Below are 8545 nucleotides of genomic sequence, written 5' to 3' on the forward strand. Positions count from 1 at the left end.
ACGGAAATAAATTCCCATTCATATCATTTTGTTAACCACGATTCTATGTTTATCATTCAATAGGAATATCGTCAAACTTTAAATAATATGAGGAATTCACCACATATATATGTAAATAAATAATATTAGTTTTGCAAATTAATTTCTACCAAGGCGGTATGTATTTCCAAGAACAATTTCAACTTGAGCTGTCTTCCTTTAAATGAATTTCAGTGAACAATGAGTAGATAAACAATGTACTTATAAAATACAGAAATGGATTTTTATCCTGACGATTCTGAATCAAAATCGTATATAGAACATGAGTCATTATGTGATACAGAGCAATCTGACTAAAGTAATGAACGCTGATATACTTCACAGTGGAACATAGGCTTCTCACTAGCATTCTCCACACAGATCTGATCTCGACAATCCTATTCAGTTGTTCCCACTTGCAATTCATCATTTTCATATCTCCTCACAATTCCCGATGCACTGTGTTCTCCGGCGTTCCAAATTTCCGTTTTCCTTCACAATTCCAAGTTAGAGCTTGCTTCATGATGCAGTTTGGTGATTTCCACAATGTATGTCCTATCTACTCCCAGAGTCTTTCCCTCATTTCCTCTTCAGATGGAGGCTGGTTTGTTCTCTCCCACAGTAGGCTGTTGCTGACGATATCCGACCAACGGATATTGAGTATCTCACGTAGACAACTGTTTATAAATACTTGTACCATTTTGGTGTTGGTTGTAATAGTTCTCGAAGTTTCAGCTCCGTACAGTAGAACTGTCATGACGTTCGTATTGAAGATTGTCACTTTGATATTGGTTAAGAGACAGTTGTTTTGAGTTTCATATGTTGTAGAATTATAGGAATGTTGCCCTTGCTTTGACAATCCTGGTACCGATAGTAGTGTTATGCATCGGTAGTTTTCACATTTGCTCAGATCTCCTTTCTTTGGTATCTTGGTGAGGTGTTCTTCTTTCCAGTCTGTCTGTGGCACTTGTTCCTCCTCTGTCAGGTCGCACTGCTCTCCCACTCTTGATTTGTCTGATGGTCACAACTGATTTCTCCGACCGTTGGTGGAGTGACATCTATGGGAAGGTCTGTGTGTGTTACTTCGATGTCCAGTGAATTCAATGGAGCTGGCCTATTCATGAGTTTCTCAAAGTGTTCTACCCATCTGTTCCTCTGTTCTCGAATCTCAGTGATTGTCTTGCCTTCTTTGTCCTCGACCAATCTGTCTGGTTTACTATAATTGCCCACCAGTTTCTTCGTCGTGTCATATAGTTGTCTTATATTTCCTTTTGTTGGAGCTTTTTCCACCGTCGTTGCTAGCTGTTCCACATATTTCTGCTTGTCAGCTCTAATGCTCTTCTTCACTTGCTTGTTTGCTTCGGTGTATTCAGTTTGTGCCTTGGATCTCTCTGTTCTTGTTCGATTGTCGTTAACTTCTGCCCTCGTGTTCTTCCTTTCGTGAATCCAAAACAGGGTTTCCGTAGAGACGCACTCCTTTTTGGTGATGCTCCTTGCGACCCAGAACCTCCTGACACGTCGAAGTTAGTGTTTCCCTGATCCATTTCCAGTTGTTCCCCATAGTAGCTTCTTCTTCTTCTTTGAGTAGATCCTGTAAGACTTGGAACCTGTTGTTGAGTGCTATGTTGAATTGGTTGAGCTTGTCAGTATGTGGAAGGAAGTATGTATTAAACCTTTGTAATGCTATGTCAGTTTGTCTCCTGGTTCTCACGTCATCCATTGACCTACTGAATGCGTTAGTGATGCAAATGTGATCGATCTGATTCTGTTTAGTGTGATCCGGTGATACACTTGTAGCTCTGTGTATGCGTTTGCGTGGGAATGTTGTGCCGCTTATAACCATTTCGTTGAGTGTTGTAACGGGTGGATTGCAGGTTAGATGCGCAGCGTATTTATCGATCACTTCTGTGACACGTAAACACGTAATGAACGATATAGAGTCCCGATTGGCCCTGCTTCGCTGTCTACCTCAGCCAGTTGAGTCCAGAACGCAAATCTCAGCCTCTGAGATATGAATCATTGTAGTTTAGACATACTCTGTTTATATACCAAACAAGCAAACCACATCGTACCATAAAATAGAAAACAACATTTACACAATATTTAACAAGTGAAATAAATATCGACAAATAGGGAGTGTACATTTAAAGTCCAAGGCCACCATTAGACTTAACACGATAATTATTGGTATATTTTTCTGAACATCCTAACATTGAGTCCACATAAATTTGCAAATCTGTCACCATTCCCGTTCCTTTCTCCCAATCACTCCATGTCGTCTCATGATAATTTCATATTTGGTGTTGTCTATTCTGACTTTGGTGTTTAGATCTCCCATCAGAATGGTGAGGTCCTTTCCTCAACACTTCTCTATGATTGATTTATGCCTCTCGTCAAACTGATCTTTGTCGTCGTCGTTACTATCATTGGTGAGTGCGTACCATTAGATAATATTCATTGTCATTCCCTCCTTGTTTGTTTTGAAGGATGCTTTGATGTTCCTGGATCCATGAGTTTCCCATTGTATGAGTGATTTTAGTGCTCCTATGAATAGCACCAGAGCAACTCCCTGAGTGTGTGGAGCATTTTCCTCTTTGTGACCAGAGTACCGAAGCATCACTCCTGTATTTAACCTTTGTTGTTCAGCTTGTATCCAGTGGGTTTCGCTGATTGCGAGTACTGCCAAGTTGTATCTCCTCATTTCCGTGGCAATTTTACTGGTCCTCCTGGTCTCTCACTTTGTCCTGACGTTTCATATGCCTAAACTTATTGTTGCTCTGGTTGTTAAAAGGGGTATCCATCTGTTGACTTGGTAAGAACCTTGCCTTTAACCATGAGGCATCATAATTGTTCTGAATGAAGATCACTGAATTCGGAGGACAGAGTTTAAATAGTTGAATTTGATTAGTCTGTTTAGCATTTTTAGAACGGTTGTTTTCTACGGGATATGGTTGCTAGCTCCATATCCAACTCTCCTTTTTTGTTTGGGCTTGGTACCGACAGCGTCTCTAGAAGATATACGTGCTAATTTATATAACACAATCTGCAACCAATATAATAACAATACTGTATAACTTCCGATTTCATTGTTTGTTTATTTCTAATGTTATTAAGTAACTAGTCACTTTTTTATAGTTTTGAGCACCTTCATCATAAAAAAAGATCAAGCAATTAATAAGATATTGGTTTGATGTGAATTTCGTTCTCTGTAACATTCGTTCCTAGAACATTCTTTTATACTAATGAGCTTTAAAATCCATTTGTACGCTAGCTATTTCAGTTATGTATGATACCCGGTGTTTACTAATTATTGCATTTAAAATCTTTGTATAACTGAGTGCATTTGGCTAAAAACCATTTATTGCATTTTTAAAGGGTGAAATATATCTTCATATCTCACCGGTCTTCCTCTTCTTTTTAATGTCGAGCCACCTAACAGTTTTATTTTCACAAGTCTCATATTCAGTTCCCTAGTTATAACACCGTTTTATTAATATACTTTACCTTACATCTACACCAAAGTCTTTTGATTTTTCACTGTTTGACTAAGTGTGGATCAATAGTACTGGTTGGATTGTGATACTTCTCATAAACATATGAAAAGTGGTTTTAAAGATCTTCGTATAAAGACAAAGACAGATAGACAACTATTTTGCACAGGTTACTAAGGGCTAAAAATAAACTGATTAGAATTTGATATAAATCTTCTCCTTGAAAGGCTTCTTAAATAATTAATCAAATAATAAACGTTTTACTGCTTCTAACGAGTGTATTACCGTAAGACATTTGTTTTTAGTTTTACGTCATACTACTTTTTATTTATAAAGTAGTTCGAAATATCTAATCAGTTTTATGGCTCGTTCGTAGTGATTCATAGTAACTAATGTTAATTCATAGTCGCAACAAATCATCTTTCCCTTTTTTAAGATCCTTGTATTGATTGTGCACTAAAAACGTTTAAGAAGAGCGTGGGTAGTACATTCAGTACACAAAAGTTGGTGTAAACGCTATACGATCATTTATTCATGTAAACAATCATAGAGATGAATGTTTTGGCAAAAAATATCTATATATGGCCAGTTTTTTGACGTCTTCATAAAATTTTTAAAAAATATTTGTTAATAAACTGATAAACGTGAAACCAACAAGGTGTTTTAAGTTGTTCTGAGGAAACATTCTTTCCAAAACCCCAAACAAATGTTTATTTAAAGTCAGTTTGATCCCATTTCAATAAAATGCAGATACGACCAGTCTAATGCAGTTGTGAGTTAATTTCAATCTGATACAATCACTGGTGATTCCAGATCCATTGTCGATAAAAGTTCAGTCTAATTACAAGAAGGTCTAGTTGTGGTAGTAATTCAATAATACGTACTTACTTACGCCTGTTACTCTCAATGGAGCATAGGCCACCGACCAGCATTCCCCAACCCACTCTGTCCAGGGTCTTCCTTTCCAGTTCTGTCTAATTTTTATCCATTTTTCTCATGTCTGTCTCCTTTTCTCGGCGTAATTTGTTCATTAATACTATTATTTCAATATGGTTGATACCATTCAATTCTATAGTACTTCCATTCCTTTAATTACTGTTATGTATCCCACTCAATTCAGTTACACTGAAGAACATTATTATCAGAGTTTTTACCTAGTGAACTCATCCACAGTCATCGAATTAAAGATAACGATTATTTTTTCAGCTCAATATGCTTTACTAGTTTTCTATATCCCCTACAAACGTTTTTGAAAAGTGCTGCGAGTTTGTAGTGACTTACTTTTATCACGAGAACACGACTGGTTTAATGAAAACTATTATTATTATGACCAATTATACCAGTGATTGTTTTACTGTGCTCGTTTGTTTAACTGTGCTGATGACAGACATATTGTGCTTCCATTATTCTCCATTATTGTTTCGCGGTTAGTGACTCTACTCGCACGTACTCCCTTCTGCTGTTTCTGCTTGTATCACTTCTTGGCACGATCTTGGTATTCATTCGATATCACGAGATCGCCAATCAAATAAACTTGGTTCTATTCCGCCTTCTGATTTATTTGGCACGTATTTCTCAGTAGCGGTGTTCATAGTCAACTGGGACTCGACACCACGCTACAAGTTAAGCTTTTCAAATATATTTTGTAAATGTCCTCATATTACTTTCTTTTTCTATGGATAGACTTTTAACTAATAAAATAGTCTTGTTGGTTATGTTTGTAGGGTGTTAAATAACAGAATAAAAATCAATTGTTTAGCAGCATTTGAAGTAGTCTTCAATAGTGTGAGACGCTCTCCTTATTTACATGATGGACAGTCTGACAGTCTCATTCTTGATTGTCTCTGTTTATATTGTCTGCTTTACTAGCTGTCTGGTTGAAGCACTATGTTCGAGTATGACGTTTAGATGTACTTGGCAACCATGTTGTCGTGTCAACTAATTCTGATTTCAATCACAGTAGGACCAAAATAGCTGGATCATTCACTGAAACAAGATGTTATAAACTAACTCAGGAATTCAATATTGATATTCAAAATATTCGTAAGTGTTCCCTTGTATGTGTTGGAAAGTACCCCATTCAATAACTTTATACACCAACCCCTTTTTGTTTCACTTCATATGCTATGATTCTTATGTCGTCCTCTGTATTCACGTATATTACGTCCATAATCTTGGACTTGTTTGGAGTTACATATTATTTTAGTGTTTACGGATTCTGAATTTGACTGACCCTATGACATCATTGATTTGTTAGTAACTGTTTCATGAGTTGAACAACTGAAGCTGAAGCCCTTCTTTTGATAGCCGGTGATTAATTGGAAAGCACAAGCACTTTGTACTCATATTGATAATAAAAGTTATTGTTCACAAACAGCTTGTAGGTAAATCGGTGTTGCGGAGAAACCACTTTAGGTTTCTTCAGAAATGTAATATTACACACGTTTCAATAACGTCAACGTAATGTTTTTCATATTAAAAGACAGGTTTTTTGCAATTGAGAAGAATACCAAGTTGACTTTAATGAAGGAAAGGGAAAAAATAGAGAAATAAAACCAAAGGAAACGCGAAATACGTAAATAGTTTAATAAGCGTGTGTAGCGGTAAATAAATCCCCAAAATAAATAGCACTAAGTTTTCGACATTGGATGCTGACCATATGTTTTAGTGGACTCACCTAGCTGAAGGCGCTCGGTCAGGCATCCGCACCAGATCACGTGTGGTAACGCCGTGCTCAACATCAACCGCAATCGCTAGCCAGATTAGATCAGAGAATTCCGATATATTGGTCATCGCCAAATATACTCTTCCGGTCTCCTCGACTCTGTCTTTTGATTTCTCTTGGTGGGAACGAAATATATTAGAAGGTGTTACTGGTAGAAGCGTTGTCAAACACTGAATACCTGTGACATCATCATTGGTGAGCCCGACGTGATCTGGTACACCTAGTTGCAACTGTGAGTCTGTTCCTTTTTGGGATTTTTTTATATATCATTGCCTTATTTTTTATTTTTTTTAAACATTGTGATTTTTTTTCGTGTTTTTTCTTGGATATATATATATTTTCCCCTCGTTCATTATCGTACTTCTTACTTCATCATGACTGAACAGACACCTAAAGTACTCAAGCTTAAGACTTTGTCCCCACCTTCGTTTCAACTGATGCCTTTCTGGCCCGACAACATCGAAGCCTGGTTTTGCTACGCAGAAGCCGACTTCTCCGAGCACGGCGTGATCGACACACGTGCACAATTCCTCGCAGTAGTCAAGGCACTACCGCGCGAATTCAACAGGTACGTAACACCTAGTATGTTTACTAGTGATGTTTCCGATCCTTACGAAATCTTAAAACGCTCGATTCTTAAACGAGGAGAGCTTGTAACAGCTCAGGTTGGTTGGTTAAGAGTTGACCCCAAACAACCAAGCTTATGCCGAAACAGTATTGTTCAAGTATTCATTCACTTCCTTATTTTTTATAAACGTTATATTCCCTATTATCTTGAATGTTGAGAGCCTTTGTTTGTCTGAACAGATAATCCCACGCTCCACTGTGACTGCGCGAAGATCGAAATAAAGACATATTCACTACTTCTCTGGTTTCTTCTATCAATAGCACGAGGGTTACCTTAAGGCACGAAATTGGTGAGCCCTTTTGAACACAAATTTAACCTCATTTCTGTTATTAACATTTTTTTTTACTCAATCGTAAAAGTAGACCTGATTATCCGTAAACTAATTTGAGTATATAACTAGTTTATTCCGTATTATCTTAAGTTATTCGTGTCATAGTAACCACTTTTTGTGCTAACTTTATTGCTATATTTGTCACATACCTCATGTCAGACTCAATAGAAACCCATAATCTGGATGATTTGTCACCAGTGGAGATAGACACTGTTATGACTACGAAATCCCGACTTCCAGAATTTGATCGTAGTGATCCTGAGTTGTGGTTTGCTCAACTAGAGCATTATTTTACGAGACACAATATCAAATCTGAAGGGATTCGCTATAGAGACTTGTGTTCTATCCTTCCTCCTTCAGTCGCCAAAGAAGTCCGTGACTTGATTTTAAGTCCACCATCACCACAACCATACACCATCTTAAGACGAGAGATAATGAACCGTTTATCATTATCAGATAGTCAAAGAATCCAAAGACTTTTTCAAGGTGAAACACTAGGTGATCGGTCGCCGTCACAGTTTTTACGTCACCTCCAAGTCTTAGTGGGTGATAACACAGTGGGTGAAGCAGTCCTAAAACAAGGATGGATACAAGCTCTCCCATGCTACGTCCAACACTGTTTGGATGCACAAGATCCTGAAACCTCATTATCTCACTTAGCGCGTATAGCCGACAGAATAATGGAAAGAGGTCCTCCAACTGGATCAGGCACAATAAATCACACACAAAAAGTAGAATCAGCAAAAGCCCCCGTAATAGAAGGACTCATTGCGAGTGTTAAGAGTCTCACTGAGGCTGTCACCAGAATGCAAATGGGTCATAGAAACAGGAGCAGGTCACCACAACGACCACGATCCAAGTCACAAAACAGGTCACAAATGTCCAGACAATCTGGGCAGTTTTGTTGGTACCACTGGAAGTTTGGTGTCAACTCAACCAAGTGCATGCAACCATGCGCCTGGCCTAAGCATAATTCTAAGGCAGCGGGAAACGAGTAACCCCTCCCCAGGTCGCGACGACTGAGGAGGGGCGCCTAAACAGTCGCTTGTTTTATGTTAGAGACAGAAACTCGGGCTTGAATTTCTTGGTGGATACTGGCGCTGCTCTTAGCATCATCCCTCGAAATAAAACTGAGATTAGTCGAGAAACATCATCAATTACACTTCAAGCTGCAAATAAAACTAAAATTGCGACATTTGGGCAGAAAACATTAACCCTAGATTTGGGGTTCAGGAGGCAATTCCCTTGGGTTTTCACGGTAGCCGACTTAGATCTGGCAATACTGGGGATGGACTTTCTAGAGAGATACGAATTTCTAGTTGACACCAAGAAACGGCGATTAACACTAAAAG

This window comes from Schistosoma haematobium, chromosome 1, assembly GCF_000699445.3.
Source record: "Schistosoma haematobium chromosome 1, whole genome shotgun sequence".
NCBI classification, from domain to species: Eukaryota; Metazoa; Platyhelminthes; class Trematoda; order Strigeidida; family Schistosomatidae; genus Schistosoma; species Schistosoma haematobium.